The sequence below is a fragment of the Sciurus vulgaris genome, assembly GCF_902686455.1.
Source record: "Sciurus vulgaris genome assembly, chromosome: 14".
Taxonomy (NCBI): Eukaryota; Metazoa; Chordata; class Mammalia; order Rodentia; family Sciuridae; genus Sciurus; species Sciurus vulgaris.
In genome coordinates this window covers 114,531-133,958 of record NC_136475.1, presented here as the reverse complement: position 1 = coordinate 133,958, position 19,428 = coordinate 114,531, and the positions used below count along the sequence as shown (strand labels likewise).

The window sequence follows — 19,428 nt, the reverse complement described above, 5'->3', positions numbered from 1 at the left end:
GGAGTCTGCAGACCTGAGCCCTCTGGGGCAGCTCGGCCCTCGTGCTCTCTGGCCGCGCTGGTGCAGCGCAGGTCGGCAGGCCGGGACCCAGCACGCCCTCTCTGGGCTCTGCACGGCTGCCTCGGCCCCTGAGTGGAGCCCGCCGCAGCCTGGTATCTGCACAGATCCTGGGGTGGAAACTGGGACGATCATCAGGAGAGTCCCGACTCTGCGGCTCCTGCGGGAGAGTAGCTGAGGTCTGTGGGGCCCCCAGTTCCTCCTCCCTCCCGACTTTCTAAATGCAGGGGAAGCCGCATTTCAGATCCAGCCCGGCAGCCCAGCTCTCTATTAGTCTGTGAATGAACTGCCGTTCCCAGCTTCCCTTCTACACACCAAAGGCCAAACCCTCCCCTCCAAATTGTCAAATATTTGTTTCCCATGCTACATCTGAAACGGACACAGTATTTTTCTAATATTTTTCTCCAAGTACTGAGTGGCACTTTTTAAAGATTATGTTTTCTGTTTTGAGCAATTTTTCATGAGAGGACAGCAGAGAATTGCTTAACCATTTGTGGAAAATAATGTGTGTGCTTTTCCTTTGTCTTTTTTTTTTTTTTTTTTTTTTTTTTTTTTTCCGGTACTGGGGATCGAACTCAGGGCCTTAGTGCCTGCGAGGCAAGCACTCTACCAGCTAAGCTATCTCCGCAGCCCTCCTTTGTCTTTACCCCGCACAAAAACTTACCGATGTAAGTTGAGATTCCCCTCTGCAGAGGTCACTGTGCGAGGCGTCCTCACTCCGCCTTCCCGTCTTTCCCGGGCCCTGGGTTTCAGAACTGCCTGACACAAGGTGCCACGACTCCATGTCTGAAGCTGGAGTGTCTGCTGAACACCATTCCCGGGGTCTTGTGCTCCTGGAGAGTAGTTGGAATTGTCAGGTTGGAGCCTCTCAGGGGAGGAGCTGAATGTGCTGCCCTGGTTTCTCCTTCAACTAAAAGGCATCTCTGTTTCTTTTAGCAGCTGCTGTGAATAGCACTGCAGTGAAAACGAGAGCGCAGTCATTTCTCTGACATGCTGATTCCGATCCCTTTAGATGTGTACCCAGAATGCTGTTACTGGATCATATGGCAGTTCTATTTTTAGTTTTCTGAAGAACCTTTATACTATTTTTTAAAAAACTGCCTACAGTTTATATTCTAACCATCATTCTATAAGGTTCCTTTTTCCACGTCTATACTGTGGAGCACTTGTCTTGCACCTTTTGGATACTGGCCATTTTGACAGCCCTGTGTGGCTGCAGGAGGTTTGCTCTTAAGTCCCTGATGCAGGTTAGAATCCAAACTGTCAAGGTGCCACTGGGAGAGTGTGCTGTGAGTTTTTCTGGGATCTGAGCCTTTTAACCCCTTTTCTTCACTACTGGTGGGGATTGTAGCCCAAGGAAGTCCTTGCACACCAGTGTAAATCCACTTGTTTGTGATCCAAGGATATTTGCACATGCTCAGTTACCTTTGTTCACAGAACTCAAGTTGGGATGGAGTCCCTGAAAGAAAAGACTGAGGGTCCCAGCATGTGGGCAAACTCCTTATAGGAAGAATTGGAGTAATTACAGGGGTGAACTGGGGGAGAGAGCTTAGGAAGTGCTAATCTCCCATTCAGGTTGCCAGTGGCAGACATTATTTTCCTCTTTACATTTATGATTCCAGCTAGATAGGAGCTCAATGTCTGCAACTGCCGTCAGCAATAGAGTATGCTGGCAGATCCAGAGCTGTTCTAGGGATAAACTGACACCTTTGGCATTTAACTCACTGTCTTCTCTGGTCTGAAGTAATGAAGCCATGGAAGTACTTGCATGTCCATTAAAAAAAAAAAAAAAAAAATCACTTTTTTCTGTGGTCTTGTTTTAAAAAAAATTTTGTTGTTGTTGGACATTTATTTATTTATATGTTGTCCTGAGAATCAAACCTGCTGCCTCACACATGCTGGCGAGAGCTCTACCACTGACCTTCAACTCCAGCCCTTCCTGTGGTCTTAATTCTTGTGAATATGTGGTCTTTTCCTCTCTGAATACTGAATAGATTAAGATGCAAACCACAGGACACTTTAGAATTAGGATATGTATAGTCCCAATCTTCCTCTCCTAAGTCTCTTAATTCATTTGTGACATGACTTTGTCTAAGGACTTGAAACACGAGTAGGTATTTATTCAGTGTATCCATAGGTGGAGGGAGAGTCAGGAGTCTCCTATTCTGAATTTCCAACATTATCCTCCATTGACATCTACTTTTTTTGTGGTGCTAGGGTTTGAACCCAGACCTTGCCTGCTCTGCATGCACATTCTACCAGTGAACTGTGTGCCCCCAGCCCCAGCACCTGCCTTTGGATTGGGCTGATCACCCATTCAAATCTAGTGTCATTCTTGACAGACCTTTATTTTAATGTGGTGCTGAGAATTGAACCAAGTGCTTCACAAATGCCAGGCAAGCACTCTACCACTGAGTCACAAACCCAACCCCCATAATTCTTGATATGTTTGGATTCACATTAGCCTTCCTATGGCTCTTGACAATAGAAAATGTACATAAATGTGGATTCAGCTATGCATTTTGTTTGTGTCATGAATCCTCAGTCATTATTAATGCATAATTATAGTTTTATAACATGTTAGTGCCAGGTAACGATAACTATTTGTTTTGCTGTTACCAATCAGGGTTTTTGTGTATAGTTTTGTGTATACTTTGCAGATGAATCGTAGGGTGTTTTGTTTTGTTTCTTCTTTCACTAAAAGGAAAGCATCCTGAAATTTTGATGGATATTATTGAAAATTAACTGGTAGGAAAATGATCATCTTTGTAAGGATGAGTTTTATCTACAAGTGGTGTGTGTAATTGAGGTCTTTATGTGGTTCTGTAAATTTTAATTTTCTGGTAAATTGTACATAGTTCCTTTTAAAGCATGCATACATGTGAAGTAGCACATGGATGAGAGATGGCTCTATAATACTTACCTCATGATTTTCATGGTTTAATTGAATGTAATGTGACCAAAATTGTGGCTGGGCCCGAGTAACCATTGCTTCCCACTGTCTTATTTGTCTCTTCTTCAGGGTCCACCCTCTTTCCCCACCCTTTGCATTTCAGTTGTCTGGCCCAGTACTGCTGTGTCCTCTTGTGTTCTTATGGTTCACGTATGCAGTTCTGCAAGTCTGTGCTGATGGTGAATCATGTATCCTCATACATGATACAGTTTCTGTAAGCATAGCACAACTTAGGTTTCATCTTTAGTTCATGATAATTTACTTCTTTCATAGCTTGTTTTCAGTATGATTTAATTTTATCTATCTGATGTGATTTTGTTTTACATTTTTCTAATTTCTTAAGATCTGGAGACTTTTATGACTGTTGACTATTGCACCATCTCCTAAATTGATCAAGCCTGCTTTTCTTTGGTGCCCTTGTCTTTTCCTTTTCTATTAAAAATGTTTGGTTATATGTGAGGGAATTATTTTCAACTATGCCACTTCTCTTTTTACCTTTTAATGGTAACATTCAATGAATAATTTTTTTCTTTTAATGTTGCTGAATTTTATGATTTTTTTGGCATGTTGTTTTGTATAATTTTGAAAATAACTCAAAATCATTTTGGTTTTTAGAATTGAAACCAAAGGAGCCCTACCACTGAGCTACATTCTAGTCCCATTTGAAATTTTATTTTAAGACAGAGTCTCACTAGGTTGCCCAGGTTGGTATAGAAATTTCCATCCTCCTGCCTTAATTTTCCAAGAAGCTGTTATTACAGGTGTGTTCCACCATGTCCACCCTGTAACTCCCTTTGTTATAATAATTTTTTAATGTTTTATGTTTTGCATTTATATTTAAGTGTTACCTCTGAAAATGATTTATGATGTGATATGAGGAAAGATTACAGTAGCATTTATCAGTCACACAGATATCCCATTTCCCAGCAGAATTCTTTGGAGAAGGTGTCATTTTTCTACTTTCCTGCAGTGCAAACTCTTGTCATTTAGCACTATCTAAATTGCAAGTGTCTTTTTAAAGGTTCTGTCTTTAGATCAACAGTTCTATTGATTCAACTTATTATGAGGTATACACTGACTGCTGTAACCTTATAGCGTATAGGCATGTGTGGCCTAATGACCTTTGGGTTGGTGATGGACTGCATGTACAATGAGAGTTATCACACATAGCCTAGGTGTGTAATAGTGTATCATCTAGGTATCCCTGCGCTCGGATGATTGCAAAATGAAAAATGACTTTACGGTGATTTACAGCATTATCATCTACATGCGGTGTAAGAGTTTTTTATTTGCTTCTGTAAATTTTAATTTTCTGTTCAATTTTACATATTTCCTTTTTTAGTTGTGGGTTGACATAATACCTTTACTTTATTTATTTTACTTTTATGTGGTGTTGAGGATCAAACTCAGTGCCTCACACTTGCTAGGCAAGCACTGTACCACTGAGCCACAACCCCAACCCTTCATATTTCTTTTTAAAGCATGCACACACATGATTTACCATGATATATTTTCCAGAATGTATATCCAACATTAAATGAGGCAGCCTTGAATATGTGTGTACGTATGTAAATACGTATATATCATATACATATACATATATGTGTGTGTATGTGTGTGTGTGTGTAAATGATACATAATTTTTTTTCTCAAATTTAACCAGAACTCTTTCAATCTTATTTGTCTGCCAAAAGCATGAACATTTTGACTTTGCTGACATTCTGTGGATATGCTCATTTTCATTATCTTAAAATTTTGGTTTTTTTGTCTTGGACTGTTTTTTGTACTCTCCTTTTCATAAAATTTGCCTTCTCCAAACCATTGAGACTGATGATTAGCTAATGAAGTCTTAGACTCTTTATTAAACCATTGAAGAATATGTGTTTTCTTATTTACCTCAGCTTTAGGTATATCCCATTTTCATAGCTTTATTATGGTGTTCTTGACATATAATAACCTGTGCATATTTCAGGTATATACTTTAATCTTTTGAGATATGTGTCCATCCATAAAACCAGCACTACAATCAACATAGTTAATATATCTACTCCCCTAAATTGTTCCCTGGTCCTCTTTTAAAATCCTTCCTTTCTGCTCTTCACCATTTTTTAAAACTAATTTTGATCTTATTGGACAAAGCAAAACATAGAATTAGTTTCAGAATTATAGGTCAATGAAATTATCACAGAGGGGACACACCTTGTAGCTACTGCCTACATCAAGAATCAGAACTGCACACGATGGCACATGCCTGTAATCCCAGTGACTCAGGAGTCTGAGGCAGGAGGATCAAGTGTTCAAAGCCAGCCTCTGTCCACTCTATTCTCCTTATTTGTAACTACAGAAATTACCTTTTTGTTCCAGTGAGAACTGCTAAGGTGTTCTTTAAAGCAACCTAATGAAAAAGAGAAGTGTACAAATTTCTTTATTCAATTATAAAAATATAAGCTACTAGGTGCAGCTGTGGGCCCATTGTCACCTGCCTGCTGTATCAGGACTTGTATGTGCACATCTCATTTTATTTTCACAAATATGTAAAGTATGAGTACTGATTTTTAATTTAGAAATGAGGGAAATTATTTTCCAGGAGCTAAGTGTACTTCTCACCATTGATAATTACTTATCAAGAAGCCTGTGAATAGCAGTCCCCTCAGTTTCAGCCCCTGGGGGTTTTACTCACCTGTGAAGGTCTTCATTTCCCAAGTGTTACACAAGAAATGCAGTAAAAATATGTAAGACATGTTGAGAAAAAAAGAGCTTCTGCAGCAATATTAATACAATGTTACTAGAAAAAATGAGATGTAACAGAACTATCTCCTGTGACCTCCAAAATAAGATTGGCTTCAGAACTAAATACTCACGTGGATCAAATGAAAATTTATTTTAAATATTAGAGTCATTCATAGTGTTGCAAGATTAGTCTGCCTTAGTACTTAAGGGATGTATTTGGAAATAAACATGAGATACTCAAATTGGGAGGTTTTTCAGGGGGAAAATGTCTTATATTCCATTCTAACACATCTCCAGAGGAGAGAGGAAGGCTTGTTGAGTTGAGCATCCAGGACTGTGGCTGGTGAAGGTGGAAAAGGCAGTGCCAGCTGTTAAATAGATTAGTTTTCAAAGGATATATCTTAAAATTTACAGGCAGAGTAAATTCAGTGGATCTTCATGAATTCACTTGTAAGATGAAGAGAATAGGATGTAAAATAACACATCAGAGACCATCACACTTTTTAAGTATAAGTTTTGTTTAATTTTTACTTCAATTTTTTCATGAGTTTAGGTGCCTACATACAAAATACATTTTTTACCATTGGCCAAATTCCAAACATACCTGAGAGCCTCACATTACTCTTAGTTCTCTTAGCTACCAAAGTTCTCACGAGTTGCCTCTTGCTTATAATTTGGTTGTCACACAGCTCCTGTGAGGAGGTGAAGTACTGGCCTCAGTGAGTCTCGGCTCTGTGCCTGTGTGTGTGTGTGTGTGTGTGTGTGTGTGTGTGTGTGTGTGTGTGTGACAGTCTCTTGTGTCTTGCACTGCAGTTGCTCACTGCTCCATGGCCGCAGGCCTGGAATGAAGATCTCTTCACGAACACACCTTCAGGCCATATTCAGATCAGATTGCTGGGGTGGTGTACCAGGAACAAGGTGGACAGTGAGATGATGGCAAGGAGGCTCAGGTTCCTGATGGTGCAGAGGCCACAAGGGCAGTCGCACATCTGACAGGAAGTGCTCCCCCTCACGTAGCAAGAGCTTTCCAGTCCTGCATTCTGGAGCTCTCTCTCAGTGCCTCTCCTCTGACCATCTGAGCCCTTCCACCTTTCTCCCTGGCCACGTACTGTGTTTGCATGTCTCCCTGAGCTCCGTGCCAGGTTAGTTTTCTGCCTTCTGATATCTATCTTCTGCTGGGCTCAGGAAAAACCAATATTTATTTGCAGTTCATTCACATTTTTCTTCTTTAATGTATCAGAGCAAATCTTTTTTGTTAGTTCTGTACATCTACCAACTTTACAGAGAAACTGATTATTTTAAATATGTATTTTCTATATGTAACAAATGTACAGAATATTCTATATTTAAGTATAAATTATATATAATTAATGACTTATTTATATGTAATTCATTATATTTTACATTAATTTATTCATTAATATATCTCCTTACATAAATTCTGTTTAGAGTATGTGCTTGAACTATGTACTTGTGTAGTATTATATATCTATACATCTGTTACATCTGTACATATATATAGATAAACAGATGTAGATACAGATACATAAATCATGTATCCATATATATATATATATTATGATTTGAGGTGTTCATACATTCATTGAAAAGACTATATTTTCTCCATTGAAATTTTCTTGTGAATGAACAGTTATGCTTGTTTTAGTGTATTTCTAAGTTTCCAGTCTGTTCCACTGATTTGTTTGTATATTCCTTGCCAAATATCTCTCTGTGTTGATGACTGTAACTTCATAGCAAACCTTAAAGTCTATAAGCTTGTTTCAGAACCTTTTGGTTCATTCTTTCTGTTCTACAGAAACAATTCTGACAATTATGGGGGAAAAAAAGCAATTGTACTTCTTCTTTCTCAAACTCAGCATCTTTATTTTCTCTTTTCTTTCCTTGGTATTTTTCCATAACTGTTGATAGGAATAGTTTTTTGTTCTTTAACTTGTTAGTGTGATGGATTATGTGATCATATGAATTTTGAATCAGCCTCCCTTCTGTGAAATAATCCCTATTTGATTCTAGTGTAAAATTTTGGAAATGGAGCATGCAAAACAAACCTATTTTGTGCTGGAAGATATTAAAATACTTTAAAAATAAATTAAGGGTTTGGGACATATCAAAAAAGTAAGTCTAAGATGTCTCCTAGTGACCCAAGCTTTAAAAATGTGGGACACAAAATAAATAATGACAGCAGTGGTTTGCTATCACCCAAATATCCATGAGTTAACATTCATATATAATGGTTACATGAGAAAGGTAGGAAGAAAATAAAGTGGGGACAGATCATCCTTTGAGAAAAATTCTAAGTAATAAGTATAGGGGGATTATAGACAATAGAAAATCACTGGTAAAATACTGTAGTAACAGCTCCCATAGGCAGTCTTCACTGAGGAATGCAGTATTTGTGGGTGAAACAAGTGAGAACATTATATTGTTTAGCTTAATGTAAAAACTCTTAAAACACCCATTAAAATAATTTTCTCTTAATTTCTTTGACATCTATGAAGATTTAGAGCAAAATTATAACTGTACTGTGGAATTTATACTGTGAAAATACAGCACTTATAATTCTTGCACAAAGGATAGAAAAAACAGTCTAAGGTTTTTATATATTTTATTATTAAATTCATACTAAATTCATTCATACATATAATAACATTTATTATTATATTCAAACTATGCAAATTATGGTAGATACATGTTATAATCCTTATAGTAGTGGGTAAAAATCAAAAGCTATGTCATTTAAATACTGGTAAGAAATTAAAGTGAATTGAACAGGTATTTGTTTAAGAATATGCTTAGACCCTTCAGTTCTGATGGTACAAAACAGGAAATAACCCAGATGTTTTTCAGTGCTGAAGTGAATGAACACTTTGCCATGCATCCACACAATAACACACTTCTCAGTAATACCAAGGAGTACATTCTAAGCACACATCCTTATTGAATCGCAGACATATGGTGCGCTAAGTCAGATGATCCTGAAATCATGCTTACTGTATGAATTCAGGCACAATGAACCTGTGGTTCAAAGCTCCTAACTGTAACTTACCTGTGGGGGAGGAAGATTTGACTGGGAAGAACCATAGATATCTCTTGAGATATTATAAATATTCTGTGCTTAAACACAGTAAGCACAGTTGATTTTTTTCACATTCAGGATGTGTACATCGGAACTCACCCAAAATTAAATAGAGTGGGGTGAGACTGGGGAGTGGGTAGACACATAGGGGAAGTAAAAATGGTGCATAATTAGCCGATGTTGAATCTGGGTGTTGGAATATTATACTATTTACTTTATGTGTTTTTAAAATTTATGTGATAAACCATTTGTGTAAACATCAATATCTTACCTACACTGTTAGTTATTAATATTTTGGTTGCCTCTCTGGATCATAGCGGGAGAAATCAATTATTGGTTTATCCTGAGCAAGGCTTATTCCTATTCCTTTGTTATACAAATGTGTTTGCTTTGTGAAAATTCATGAAGTTTCACATATGTGCTTGTGTATGTTTTTGTGTGCACATCATGTATTAGTGTAAATGTTAAGTATGATTGATTTGCATAAAACTCAGTGTCTTAGAATAACAGCAGCATTTTTTTAAAAATTTTTATTGTAAACAAATGGCCATATTCCCAGCCTATTTTATGTTTTACTGTGAGATGGAATCTCCCCAAGTTATTTAGAGCCTCTCTAAATTTTTATGACCTCACTAAGTTGCTGATACTGGCCTCAAACTTGTAATCCACCTACCTCAGATTCCCAAGTCACTGGGATTAAAAGCTTGCACGACCACAGCTAGTCCATACAGAGATTTTTAGGGGCCTCCTTCTTCAGAAACCAGCAGGGCCAAAAGCAGGTGCTGTCCTACCCGGGAACTCCATGAGGCCATTGTACATGCTGAGGTCTGTGTGCAGAAGGCCGGACTCCATTCAGAGCCATCTGCTTTCAGGCAATAGGGCAGAGGACCATAACAGCAAAGTTGGTGGAGTTTGCACTGGAGGCCTTGCCTTTCTTCATCTGCCTTGGCCTTGGGCCAGAGCCTGGGGGTTGGACCTGGCCTCTGAGGCCAGACCAGGGGCTCCTATTTATGTCTCTGGGTATGAGCCCTGCTGCTTGTGGTCAGCTGCAGTGCAGCCTGGTTAGTCCAGGGCCGTCAGCCTTTTTAGTCAGAACTGAGCTGATCCTTTTGGCCAGAGTCCAGGAGGTTGCCATTTTCTCTCTACCCCAGCCATTTGCTTTTATCCACAGCTGCACTTTTCTTTCTTACCTCGTTTATCCTGTCCTTCTTCCTATACATTTAGGTTGATGGGTCACTGTCACAGTGTCACACTGTCACTCTGCCTGCATGATGAGTGTCTTCGGAGCAAACGAGGTGTCCTGTAAATCCTAACGAGGAGACCAGCCCTGTCCCAGGTCATGATCTAGTGGTTCCCACACCCACTGATATGTCCTTTTGAATCTTTTCCCAGCTTGGGCAAAGGAGGCAGAAGGCAGAGCAGAGACCAAGTCCTCTTCACTTCTCTAACCCCAGCAGATTTTCCAGGATTTTCCTTCTGATGTAGGGATAGTTTCCTGACCAGAGTGGGTGATCTGCAGCTGCCTGGAACTGGGCTAAGAGTGCGGTAAACTTTTGTTTTTGGTGTCTTGCTGTCCTTGCACATCAGTGGCAGTGCCTTCTTACACCGTCATCTCAGTTTCAGGCTGGTCAGACTCTTCCATTTATTTCCCTCTGACGGAACAATTCCAATAGCAAGATCAGAATAATTAAGGAAATCATTCAGTGACCTGATTGTTACCATAAAACATCAGCTTTTTAAATGACAGCCTTGAACTTATTTGCGGCCTCTCAGCCTGGATTGTTCGTAAGCATCTACTGGTAGAATCAACGCAGCGTTGTCCATCTCTTACAGGGCCAACAACATTCAATCAAAAACAGACACAACAAGAGAAGGTCCCTTAAAATAGGGCCAAAGAAGGCAGCCTTTAAAAGACCTGGTGGGGGAAAATCCCCTAAGATCCTTACTCCCACCCACATAAGCACAACTCCGACACCAGTGGTGCCATAGGTGTCCACAGAATGAGGGACCAGATATTCCCCTGTAGGGGACCAGATGTGTCAATCAAGGGTCTCGTGTGCACCTGGAGGAGCTTACCAGACGTCCATGTTGGCATGACGTCACTGCATTCATTTTCCTTAGTAGACCCATGGTGGAGCAACCCACGCCATTCAGGGCGGGATGCAGGAGGTCCCTGAAGCCAAGGAGCCTTGGCAGCTCTGGGAAGGCCCCTCACACCCTCTGTTTACTTACAGGAACAGAGCCTCCAGGACAACCTGAGCAAACCCACCTGGCTCCTAATCTCCTGGCTCAGCTCTCCATGCACTCATCAGCCACCTTGCATCCTCAGTGTGGAAGTGGGGTTGCTCAGAGTGCCAGACCTGCCCACGCAGGCTGGAACAGGGCACTCAGTTTTCTTCTTGGTGACCAAATTTGATACTAAGTGCTTGGTCCTTGTTCTCAACAGTGACCCAATAATGAGAACAATTTTGAGAAAAAGGAATGTTACTGCTTTGCTACCAAATGAGAAGCATAGTGGACTCCTGTCTCAGAGGCTGTGAGCCTAAATGCCAGGTGAGCGGATTACCTTTGAAGCAGTGACTCAGAGTTTACCCTCCATCTGTGACCTGTGAGGAGTCATAATTCACTTGTATCCTTGAGAGAGCCATTTCTTAGAACTTCTGGTGCCAGTCTTAATGTCTATACTTCTTTGTTTCTGTGGTATTTGAGCCAAAGGACATACAACCTGGCTTAAGTCCTGACTTAACAGGAAAGTTAATCTAATTTTCCCCATGGTTGTGGAGGCATAGAGGGAAAATAGAAAGGAAGACACAGGTCCGTTTTTTTAAAAGCCACAGTGGTAGAGCAACAAGGGTTATGTTCAAAGAATGAAGTGGATCTCTGTTACATTCATAGGCAGAAGCTAATAGAACACCTGGCAGGTGGGAAGATGGGGGTTGATGAAGAATGCAACATTATATCTATCTGAGCATCACCGTGGAGGTTGGTAATCCCAGGGACTCAGACGCGGAGGTAAGAAGGTTACAAATTAAAGGTCAGACTGGGAACTTAGTGAAACTATGAAAGATCAAAACAATGGAAATGGCTGGGGATGTAGCTCAGCTGTGAAGTGCCCTGGGTTCAGTCCTCAATACCATGAAAATCAGAAAAAAAAAAAACAACAGACGTAAAATCAAAGAATCATTTGCCGTGGAGCCAGCATGTGCTTAGGAGGGCACAGGAAAAGAGTGTGTGTTGGCTGAGGTTGAAGTGGGTCAGACTCGATGGGACTGTAGGCAGGAGGGGAATTTAAGCCAATTTTAGTTAACAAATACTCTGGTCTATCCACTAAAGCAAACTGTTCAGGTAATTGTTTATGAATGTTTGCATTGCTGTAGTTAAGAAGGACAATCTGAAGTCATAATGGGATGGGTGAATTTTTTTTTTGGTACGGGGTATTGAACCCAGCATTGCTTAACTACTGAGCTACATCCCCAGACTGCTTTACGTTTCACTTGGAGACCCAGTTTCACTGAGTTGCTCATGAACTCACTTAGTTGTTGAAGTTGGCTTTGAGGTTGGTTTTGAACTCATGATCCTCTTGCCTCAGCCTCTGGAGGTGCTTGATCACAGGTGTGCATCACGACACCCAGCTCAGGAAGGTGACTCTGCAGTAAGCTGCTGTAGAAGAACACAAAGCAGGGGGGATATTTTCACTCAGCTCTTTCCTAGGATCACCTACCTGCCCCATCTCCTGCACTTTCCACGTTCTGTGCTTCTCTTCTATACTTTAACTTTCTGAGCTACGAGAAGCTGGTATACATAGTCAAGTGTTTTTCTTTATTCTAAATAGTTATGTCAAATTAGTCAAAATTTTAGGTAGTTGTAGGGTCCTCCATTTTATAGGCAGTTGATAAGAGGTATAGATGATATTCTGAGGCCTGTAACTGGATTTTAATCAGACCAAATACCACAGGTTTGAGCCCCAGATATGTGGTGTTTCTAACAACCAGTGTCAAAATTGAATTACTGGATAACCAGTTGTTAGTACATTGGTTGATATTCTACAGATTCACACTTTTGTTGTTAGAAATGGTTGCAGAAAAAAGACATTATATGTTGGGACCTTAAACTGACTCTAGCTATGTGTCATTCACTGGTGAGAATCATGATCCTGGAAGGGGGAGCATTTCCACACTGTGAAAAAGAGACGTGGGGTATATCAACCCTTCTAATTCTGTGTCTAGAATTTAGATACAGGAGTAGCCTACTTAAGAAGGTGGAGAAAACTGCTAGCTCCTGAAGATCCGAGTGAAGCTGTGCCAAAACGCAAAGGTCCCTCTGAGCAAGGAACTGGCTGAGAAGAGCTGCAAACAAGAGTGTGTCATTCTGACATTATTCACACAGGGTTTGGATTGCACCTCCTTGCACCCTATTCCTGTGTGGGGCCTGACACTTCCCAGTCATGAATTCTGGGTGGGAATTGCCAATCATGCCTGCAGTCAGAAAGGAGGGATGTCTTTGCACAGTTTCATTGGACTTCTTCTGTCATATGTCTAGAGCTCTGGAATGTCCTCTGTTTATGAGGCACAAGTGGCTCTGCTGGGGCCTTTGTCACTCTCTGAACTGCAGGTCATGCAAGAACTCTAGGAAGGGTGCTAGGATACCTAGAATGTCAGAAAATGTAGAATCTGCAGCTTTTTGGTAAAAGGAAGAGTCATCTGTGGAGGGGACTGTGACCTGCCTAAAATTAGCTCCAGACGCAGCTGGTATAAGTTTACTACTGTGCCTTTCTGGCTTTTGAACACTCTGGATCATACAGTTTGAGATCAGCAGATAGCTGGAATGTCAGGACAGTCTGTCACTAAACACAACCATCAGTGGTCATCTCTAGATCCCCCCAGTTTGTGCAGAGTACACAAGACATCAACCTGGGAGAAGCCAGATTGGTTGATATGGTTCCTGTGTAGGAGTTGCTTTGTTGACAGCAGACGGCAGCTTTTCCCTTCTCCCCAGGGTAATTCACTTTCTGTTATTTTTCCACAATGAGTGGGAGGATCACTAAATCTAGAAACTATTTTCTCTATAACTGTTTATAGGGCTAACAGCAGATCCTTTATTTTTGAGTCTCCTCCACAGATTCCAAAATATCAGTTTTTCCCTTTGTGGGTCAAGGATCATTAAAAATGCTTACCCATGCGATATTTGAAGCTGACACAGTGTTTTGTTATATACCCCTATGCAACGGATGATACTTTTGAAAATGTTCGTTTCAGGTTGATTTCACATGGATAGAGAGAGCAGAGAATAGTCACTAGACTCTGCTTTAAAAAATCTTTCTACCTCCTTTTTCTTTCTTAAGGAGTTATCACCCAATTTTGGAGAAGTATTCTGGCTTATATCTGGGGTGTCTCCAAAATCTCACATGATGAAATACGGTCCCCAGTTGCAGCAAGATGGAGAGATGTGCTTTTAGACCATGACTGGATTATGGGAACTCTGTCTTGTTCTGTGGACTAGTTGATCAACAACTGAGTGGACTGGAGGGTGAACCAGTTGGAGAAAGTAGGTCACTGAGGTAGGCCTGGACAGGATCATCTTCTCCCGTGCCTTCGTGTTTCTTTCTGCCTGCCTGCCTTGAGCTGAACACCTTTTCTCCACACTTTTCTTTTATGATGTTTCTGTTTTGGAGTGAGCCTACCACAGACTGAGTCCTCTGAAGATCTGAGCTAAAATAAATGTTTCCCATTCTAAGTTGTTACTTTTAGCTATTTAGGTCACAGAAATGAAAAGCTCAGTACAACAGAAACTTTACTGGGTGGCATGTCCTTATCCAGTGTCCCATTTTTTTCCCACGTGCTGAATTTCAGAACTAAAACTTAGGTTGTAGACCATCAACCTCCTAGTCGTCTCTTCCTAGAGGACAGACTGAGGATTGGGGTGGAGACGTGCCAGAAAAACTGGTGGTCCTGGGGCTTAAAGCCATCTCCTTATATCCGTTTTATCTATATCTAGTACCCCTTGGAACATGAATGTTTTTCCCGTAACCTCCATTTCTAAGAGATTTTTGACAGCCTACAAATTGGATCATGGTGGTAAGGGTGAGATACAGAATTCATTCTCCTCTCTGTATTATCTCTGAGTTGTGAATGCAAGGAGAATATCCCAAAGTTCAAGAAAAACCACACCCTTCAGGATGTAAAAGAATCCACAGTGTACTTCAGTGAATAAGAATAGGAATGGGAGAACGTCCAAGGTGTCAGGACGTGGTGACTTTAACCTTGGGTCTGACATGTCTGTATTAGTCTGCTTTGCTCTTCCTGGGCTCATCACCTTGAAAAGATTTCTTTACTTAGTTCAGTGTCAACTTTTCCCCAAATGTAAAGTATATTTTATTAGTAGAGCTTCAAAGATAAGAAAATATATTCAAAGCTGCAGAATAGAGTTGGATTTTAGTAAAGGAAGTCAGCCTTACATCAGTTTATCTAAATGTTTTATTTGCATTTCTTCTTTTGTAGAGTGTTCTTTCTGAGTTTCTCATGGGCTCCATATTTTAGGAGAGATTTCAAGTGAATTCCAGGGCTTAGCCTTGAACATTATACCAGCAATTGTAAATAGGGAAAAATCTCTCTCCCATTTTGGCTGTAGAAAAATGGATGCAGTTTTCAAAAATTGAGTGGCGTTCATAGCTGAATTTCACATTTACCAAGTCATTAGCTCCTCATCCATGAAGGCCTGTGACAGTCAATCTTATCATCTGGGTATTGGAGCTTAATACTAAATCATGTGATGTAAATTTTAGTAAATTCTAGAATCATTCATGTGATTTGTTTTAGTTAATGGTTTGTTATCATGGAGATAGCAACCAGACATTACATTTATTTTCTGAAAAAGATGGATGCTTTTGCTTGTCTTCTTGAGGTATGAAGTTTAAGTGCTTTACACATTTATTGCCTCTCACAGACATCAACACTGATTCTGGCCAGGCATGGTTGGTGGTGTATGTCTGGGATGCCAGCTACTCAGGAGGCTAATGCAGGAGAAGTGCACATTTGAGGTCAGCCTTGGCAGCTTGTTTCAAAATAAGATTGTCTTGGAGATTGTTTCAGATGAAAAGTAAAAGTGACTAAGGATGTTGCCAGTTGTGAATCTGCAAGTATCTCCTGGGTCCAATCCCTAGTACAAGACAAAATTCCATTGAGTGTGGACTTTTTGTGCATTAGATAGTGGGTCCTTTCTCATTTAAAACTAAATGGGTAAAGTTGGGAAGAAGAGAGGCTGAGCTCAATGACTCTTAGTTGAGTTAATCTTGAACCTATTGAAGAAAGTCCTTGGGACCCATGTGTTTTGTTTTTTGAGACCCTTGTTTTCCAGGTATGGGTTTGAATTTTAAGCAGTCACTCCTGAGAGGGAAGTCTAGAGAAGGAGGAGGTTTCCAGGTGTGTGACCCAGGTCAGGGGAGGCACTGAATTTCCCTCCCAAACTACCTTATGTCTGGAACGTGCAGACCTTTACTTCTCTACCACTGAGGTTTGTGTTTAACGTGTTTTGGTCACTTTGCTCCCTTTTCTTCTCACAGTAGTCAACATTGACTCTTTAAAGTACGTGTCCCCATATACACCCCATATGTCAGGAGGCTTCTCTTTTTACACTTCCGATTGGGCCATGTGAGGCCTGCAGGATTGAAAAGGTTTTCTTTCTGATAAATGGACATTGGGAAAACGTGGTGTCTTAGATTCCCATTGGGGATGTTTTCAGGTCATTAGATTTTGCTGAAGAAGTGAACCATGCTTTGTTTACTTTCTATCTGGATGCTCCATCATCAATAAGTACACAAGTATTAATAAAATGTACATATTTGCCCCTAACAAATTAGTCAGTCCTGAAACAACAGAATGATCAGAGGCAACTCAATGGTATAGAATGCCAAGGGAAGTCTTCTGCAACACCCTATCATGTCATTTTGTTTTGATTTGGCCACTGATATAACAGCCTCATGATGTATCCCCTTATGTTGACTGACACTTTGTACCAATTGTTCTGTTTGTTCTACAGCTCTTTTAACCTTATTTGCTTGGTATAAATGCTGTCTACCAGATCTTCCCTATAAACGCTTTTTTCTCTTTGTCTTTAGGCATCTTGGTAGAATTTTTCTAAATGATCTACATAAACCATCAGATTTGATACAGAAACTTCTTTCTGAGTAATGTGTGTGTGTGTGTGTGTGTGTGTGTGTGTGTGTGTGTGTGTGTGTGTGTGTGTTTCTTGCTTTGGGGAATGTAGCCTCTACCTTTTGTTTACCAGAGACACTGGCTTTATTACTGGAGGTCCTGAAGCAGACCATCGTCCTGTAGACTTTCATTTTATTCTACCTGCAGCTCAAAGACATACACCTCATAACCTTCTTGCATTTTTCCTGAATGAAATAAGAGTCATCTTTTCAAGTGTCTGAAAATTATAAAGTATACTTAAATAAATTTTCAATCACGGGAAAAATTGAAAAGTGTAAAAGACTCAGTAACTGTTGCTCTTATTTTATTTGCTATCTTTAAATGTGTGCATCTCAATAGTGTCTTTTAAAATTGCATCCACCACAAATTGGTTTATATGTGTTACATGGAATATGCTTCTTTTTATTTACATAAAAAATTGTTGTTTCAATGTATAAAGTTGACATTTCTATGTATGTGTCATAAAACCTAAATATCATTTGATGAATCTAATTTTGTTTCTTCTTATCATGCTTCTATTAGTCTCCTCATATTTATAATCACTGCCTTGCTATGAAAATTCTTCTAACTTCAAATTTTATCTTGACTTTAATGCTCCTTCTTTACTGAATTACAAGTCAAGTAAATTTGAGTAAAAATCATACTCTTCATTTTCTGGGTGTTTGAAAAAATGTCTTAAAAGATTAATACCACTTCTACTACCACTCTTCTACTTTTGGTTTTCTGCATTAGTACACCAAAAAACTCTAACAGTGAGAAATATATATTTGAAAGAGCCAAAAAGAATTGTTGCTGGTAGTCATTATTTTGGGAAAAGTACATAAATTCCTTAAAATACTTGAACTCAGATTTATCAATAATTTTTTCCTGAAGTGGTCTACCTCATTTCTAATAAAGAGTTTCTCTTGGAACACTAGCACTAAGATCACTAGATTGTAATTATTGCTATATATTCAGAAAACCAGGTCCCATCCCAGAACTGCTGAACCAGAGTCTACATTTTAGTAAATCTCTGATTCATGGTCGTGCATTTAAAATTTAAGAATCACACTTTTTATACACCATAACTTTTTTTAACCATGTCTTCCTTGTCTGAAAAATAGACAATTTATCTTATATAGTAAATAACAATTAAAATGCATATTATTGTGTTAATGCCTTAACTTTACATTTTATTTCATAAAAGTGAAGTATATAAACTTTTTTTTAACGCTTGATACTCTTTTGTCAGTGTTAATAGAGAATATGAATGTGTCACAAAGTGTTTTCTTTTTAAAAAAAATGCTTTTTTTTTTAGTTATTGATGGACCTTTGTTTTACTTATTTATTTATATGTGGTGCTGAAAACTGAACTCAGGGCCTTACACATGCCCAGAAAGTGCTCTACTACTGAGCCACAACCCCAGCCCCCCAAGAATTTTCTTGAATAATAAAAGCCACTCACCTATTTGAGAGCCAGTTCTACTAACTTTCATTTCATCTTCAGTCAGCCTACAGCTCTGGAATGATCATGTGGTCAACGTGCTATGAAGTTACCCTTTCTTTATTTTTTTTTTTCTTATTTTATTTTATTTTATTTTATTTTTTATTGTTAACAAATGGAATACATGTTGTTTCTCTGTTTGTACACGGCATAAAGGCACACTATTTGTGTAAACATAAATTTACATAGGATAATGTTGTTTGATTCATTCTGTTATTTTTTCCCTTCCCCCCACCCCTCCCACCCCTCTTTTCCCTCTATACAGTCCTTCCTTCCTCCATTCTTGCCCCCCTCCCTAACCCTAACTCTAACCCTAACACTAACCCCTCCCACCTCCCATTATGTGTCATTATCCACTTATTAGAGATATCATTCGTCCTTTGGTTTTTTGAGATTGGCTTATCTCACTTAGCATGATATTCTCCAATTTCATCCATTTGCCTGCAAATGCCATAACTTTATCATTCTTTATAGCTAAGTAATATTCCATTGTATGTCTGTACCACAGTTTCTTTATCCATTCATCAATTGAAGGGCATTTAGGTTGGTTCCACAATCTGGCTATTGTGAATTGATCAGCTATGAACATTGATGTGGCTGTATCTCTGTAGTATGCTGATTTTAAGTCCTTTGGGTATAGGCCAAGGAGTGGGATAACTCGGTCAAATGGTGGGTCCATTCCAAGTTTTCTAAGGAATCTCAACACTGCTTTCCAGAGTGGCTGCACTAATTTGCAGCCCCACCAGCAATGTATGAGCGTACCTTTCTCCCCACATCCTCGCCAACACCTGTTGTTGCTCGTATTCTTGATAATCGCCATTCTAATTGGGGTGAGATGGAATCTTAGGGTGGTTTTGATTTGCATTTCTCTTATTACTAGAGATGTTGAACATTTTTCCAT

General features: G+C 39.5%; 1 long non-coding RNA gene across 3 annotated transcripts in view; it reads left to right on the top strand.

Annotated features, from left to right (window-relative positions):
* The window catches only part of LOC306644381, a 36,237-nt gene that overhangs the window by 176 nt on the left and 16,633 nt on the right, over positions 1–19,428 (top strand). The window contains exon 1 of one of the 3 annotated variants that reach the window (XR_013759361.1): positions 9,396–11,846. The exons of 1 other annotated variant lie outside the window; for it this stretch is intronic. This is a non-coding gene — a long non-coding RNA (uncharacterized lncRNA). Of the gene's footprint in view, positions 1–9,395; positions 11,847–17,293; positions 18,576–19,428 lie in introns of those variants that run through there. One more of the 3 variants, XR_013759362.1, reaches the window with a different exon arrangement.